Genomic DNA, 5,205 nt, shown 5'->3' with positions numbered 1-5,205 from the left:
AGTACAGATCACCATCATCATCATCATCCCTACATCATCCGCGTTTGGTGCACGTTTTATGCTTGTTTGTTGAGCCGTAAAACGCGATTCCCGATACGTTTGGTATCTCCACATTGGTGTGTTGGTGTTTCAATCTTTTCTGGAAATGTTCTTCGTGTACGTCGAATTTGAAATTGACAAGGAGCGGTTACTTACAACGTCCAACTACGTCAAAGACTTCCACCCTGAAGACGTTCAAGACTACGACGAAAGTGAAGCCTACTCTGTATATTGGGCTGAAGACTCGAGAACCACTGGAGATTATTGAAATGCCAAGATACTGCACATGACCGGTAAGAATGCCCGAAGTTTCCCTGCTTCATACCGACGCCAACATGTCAAAATCGAAGTAATATATATGCGGTCTGAGAAGGACCGTGTTTCAGATTCGGATATCAGTGAGCTGCGTGCCACCTTCGATTGTTTATGATGTTCATCAAAGTTGTTTTCGCAAATGAAACACACATTTTAGCGAATGATGCAACCCTCGCTAAAATGGGCTTAGCAGGGTGGACGTACGAAGCAAGGCAAAGCGAAATTCGGCAATAATCGAACCTCTGTATGCAATAAGGAGATAAGTCATAAAATTCCAAACCGAGAGAAGGGGCCCGATATGATTGTTCGTCCAATTGACACATATGAATTTCCCGTTTCTTACCCAACTGGTGCTGGCCAGTAAATTGCGATACGGTCCCAAATTTTCTTTGACAGGTACATACTTGTGTGTAGATTTCATTGCGGCAAAAACAGTAAATAGGGGATAACTTGACTTATCTCGTTATTGCATACAGAGGTTCAATTAAAAACAGGGTCTGTGGGCTTATAGCAGGTGCGAAGTAATCCGTATCATGGTATCGGGTGATGGTACCAGGATTTACGTGTGACATTGCTCGTTGTAGACCGTGCCACCATTAGACTGTGCAGATTTCAGACTTTGACCTTTTGGGATGTGTGTCCTTAAATGTGTGATATCAATACCCCTTTGCTGGCATACAGCAGCCCTTTTATGCACAAAATTATTGCTTTGTAGAGACAAAGGAAGATATGGACAAACACCTGGAAAAACGCCACAGCAAAGGTGTGCAGCGGAAAAAGCCTTCAAAAAAGAGGAAGGTAATGGAAGTGTCCTACGTTTGATGCGTCTCCGTCTCAGAATATGTATCCCATGGATAAGGCTGCAGTCTTAGTCCTTGAACTTTGTAAGCTTAACCCTCTGGATTTCATTCTTAGTTACCACAAGGCTTGCGTTAGTAGCAAATATGGGAGATCAAGAGCTTGTTAAGGTTGCGAAACTGTAGGGATTGTACCGGATCTGATTGTACTCTACTTATAAGAATGTTTTTGTAGTGCCCATTATTTAGTGTTGTGCTGATAACATTAACCTCTTTATCACTCAGGAACGTGTCGAGACAGGTGTTGCCGAAAAGAAAAGGCGAAGGCTGGTTTTGGACTCTCACGAGAACCGTCTGCTACAGACCATGAGTGGATCAGATGACCATGAATTGATACTAAAAAAGAAATGAAGGAGCTACAACGGGAGTATGATAAGCTTAAAAAAGAAAATAACCAATTGCGGAAGCTGAACTTGGAGCTGCAGTCAGCTTTGTGTTCAAAAATATTCGAAAAAGGCAAGTTGCTTTACTTCGTTCTGTACCAGTACTCTACACACGTTCCACTTGTGTCCGTGCATATGTGCCTAGTGTTCTTGAATAGCATTCCTGTTTCATCATCATCTATAATTATCTATTGCAGCTGCATTAGCGTAAGTAGCAAATCTAGAGACATCGCTCAGAGTGGGAGTGACGGCAGGGAACAAACAACACATTCTGTCATCTGAGCTTTATTGAATATTTAACAGGATACTTATGTACCAACTTCGTTCGTCTTTTCTTTCATGTTAGCGTGCCCTTGCTTATCTAGTTGAAATGACAGTAATGGCTCACTGATGCAGATTCCAATTTTTTCTCTGCCAATGAGTGCCTTAACAATATCTGGCACCTTCTTTGCGGATGCATTGCTTCTGTATGTGCGTATTGTAAGTGAAGCTCACAACTCCAGTGTTTTAGATGTGCACGCGTAGGCACAGGCGGACCCTTCCATGCAGTGGTCACGTAATCGCATTTGTTATAAAAGCTGTGAATCTGTTTTCGTGACACACTGTTTCTGTACCTCATGCTCCTGACGATGCAGGGACTTGAGCCAATTTTGCGGGACTTCATCGTACTTTCAAGTTATTTGCAATGTTATATCAAGTTACCCCTCAACTAGCCTAGCTTGCCATGTTTGCTCCACTGCACACTGTTTCTTATAGCATGTGTTGTCCTCACTACCACTGTGTCTTTCTTAAACAGAATCAAGAACAGGCACAGAGCCTCTGCAACCACGCCTAACAACCTGGACTGCTGTCGCTGATTATGCATCAGATATCATAGAGACACGGCCTCCCGAACAATGCACACCTCCATCCAGCTACCCCTGCGGCAACAGTTCCTTCGCATCTGGCCCACCCCAAGCTACCTCTCTGGCGCCTCTTTCACAGTCATCCGGTGCTGAGATACCACCGTTACCACTGCGCCATAATGATGTTGGTAAGGCATCCTTCGTGGCTCATATTGAATGTGAGCTCATACAGTGTGACCCTGAGTGAAGGCAAAGCATAGCACTTTCTTGCCAACTCTCGAAGAAGATAACCATAGGATACCCGGGCATTGTCTGATAGCAAGAGGGGGGAGAACGTGGATTCCCCAAAGGGATTGTATTTGTGTGAGAGACCGCTTAGAGAGGCACCTCCGCCATAGGCTGAACATTACAAACAACTGTGTCGCAATGGATATCTTGCCATGCATGTGTTCCTGAGGTTTGAACCAGTCTTCTGGGCTTATTATTGTCTCCCATGTCGTTCAATCTATTTTATCGCAAAATTTAACTTAACTTGTGGTCATAACCTTGTCTACATTTCATTCCTTTTTATAGCCAGCCCTTTTGTTACATTGATATTGTATCACCTTTCTCATTAGGTAATCTTTCTGCTGAAGACCATCCAGCCCATCCACCCTGTATAGAAGATCTCTCATGTGTGGGACACGAACAAGATTCTATGGTAAGACATGCAGCCCTGTTTCCTTACATGACACAACACCTTTACTTAATGGTTCGAGCACAAGTACTGCAATCCAATGCTTATGAGTGGAGACACAGGAAACTCAGAGAATACAAACGACAATGTGTGCACGTTCTGACATCCGCCTGTCACAAAGACAGCTGTCGAATTTTCTCGAATCTAAGATGACCCCAAGTTCAAGATACACGAATTTGGAAAAAAATATAAAGTGGGATTGGGAGGCAGTTGGAATCTATGCAGAATACGATTTATTCATCACCACTTTCTTCGCCGCTGTGTTCTTTGTTGCTATCACCCACAGTTCATTGTACCCTCCCTCTGCGTGTAACACTTGTTCGTTAGTAACACATTTCGTGGATACGACAATCGCCAGCATTTTCCACACAACTAGAAACAAATACGTGTACTTTACCATTGTTACTATGACCATTGATTACTGAAGCGGCAGTTCTACTGACATGCAATGGTCAGGGTTCTCCCAACGGTGCGCGGCAGTGGACCTGTAACCCAACACTCCATCTAATTGCCCATCTCTGGTGCCGACCTGCCCACCGCTCGTTTCTCTCGTGTTTCCCACAGCAAAATATGTATATGTAATCATAACAACATGTTTGCCAAAAATATGGTGTAGCTAGCTCTATTGGTATTTACTGTAATTCCTTTGCAGTGCCATGCAGGACACGATGTTTGGTTGGCCAAGGCAGTCTGGGACAAAGTCTTCCAGTACAAGGAAGACTCAATGTTTATAAAACAGGCTGCCTTGGCCATCTGGCCAGCATCAGTGCTTCAGGGGAAGACGGTCACGGGCACCCTCTCAAACCGGGTGATTTCTGAAGGCCACACCCAAATTAAGCAAGCCCTGACACCAAGAAAGATGAACGCCCTGTATGGTGAGTATGTTAACCTCCTTTAACCTCGCCCAAGTTTACAATATATATAAAATATTGCAGCTCTCTACGACCACAGACTGGGCGTCACAGAACTGGAGGCAAGCAACACAGATCGAAAGGCTCGTGAAAAAAAAGTGCGTCATTATGTGTCCCAGAAAATTTCGGATATTCGCAGACTGCAGAAGCGAAATGAACAGAATGTATGATTTTTTTACCTTTGTAATATAATAGTCGTAATAGTAATAATATAATACCCTGTAATAAATACCATATCGGTTTCACTTTTGTAGCTGCTTCACTTATTTAGAAAGCCTTCACTATATACAGCAGCCGATTCTCGGCTCGACCAGTAGCGCATATGCTCTGCTGGTCCACCAGACCAGCAGAGTTGCCTGCTGGTCCACCAGACCAGCGGGGCTGCCTGCTGGTCCAGCAGAAATCCTGGTAGAGCCTGTCCCAAATTACGGGCTGGTGGTCCATCAGCCTGCTGACCTGCTGGAATTTTCAATAGCGTGCAGTCACCTGAAGACACCCGAACGCATCTGGAGTCAGTTGAAGACGTCGGGTGTCATGTGAAATTAACTAAAGACACCTGTGGATGTCAGGAGCCACCAGAATTTACTGAGAGTTACTTGGAATGAGCTGAAGTCAACCTGAACACGTTTGGGGTTACGCACGTCTGGAGTCACATGAAGTCACTCGGAGTGACATGAGGACGTCTAAAGGCAATTGAGGTCGCATGAAGATGTCTGATCTGACCTGCAGCCGTATGACGTCACGTCAATTCACCTGAAGACATCTTGTGTCATATGATCGCCTTTGCAGTAACTTCGAGTTACCTGAAGACGTCATTAGTAACCTAAAGTCACTTGAAACCGCTTGAAGCCGCCTAGAGTCACCTGAGGTCACGTGCAGACATCTAAAGTCTTTTGAAGTCACCTGAAGATGTCTGAGGGCACCTGAAGACATTTGAAGTCACCTAAAAGTCTCCTCAAGGCAGCTGTAGATGCCAGGAGTGAGCTAAAGCTACTCAAAGTAACTTACGTCAAGTCAGCTGGAGTCACTTGACGTCGGTTGTAGTCACCGGAACACGTCAGGGGTCAGCTCAAAGACGTCCGTAGCGAGCTAAGGTCACTTGAAGTCACCTGAAGACGT

At 44.7% G+C, this 5,205-nt stretch overlaps 1 long non-coding RNA gene across 1 annotated transcript; it reads left to right on the top strand.

The window, feature by feature from the left end:
• Positions 1–2,396: 2,396 nt before the first annotated feature.
• Positions 2,397–4,044, top strand: LOC135372379 (uncharacterized). Its single transcript, XR_010415975.1, has 3 exons — positions 2,397–2,627; positions 3,057–3,139; positions 3,828–4,044. It is a non-coding gene; the product is annotated as an uncharacterized LOC135372379 (long non-coding RNA).
• The last annotated feature ends 1,161 nt before the right edge of the window (positions 4,045–5,205 follow it).

This window comes from Ornithodoros turicata, chromosome 1, assembly GCF_037126465.1.
Source record: "Ornithodoros turicata isolate Travis chromosome 1, ASM3712646v1, whole genome shotgun sequence".
Classification (NCBI taxonomy): Eukaryota; Metazoa; Arthropoda; class Arachnida; order Ixodida; family Argasidae; genus Ornithodoros; species Ornithodoros turicata.
The sequence above is the reverse complement of the archived record's forward strand: the minus strand, read 5'-3'. Positions and strand labels throughout refer to the sequence as shown.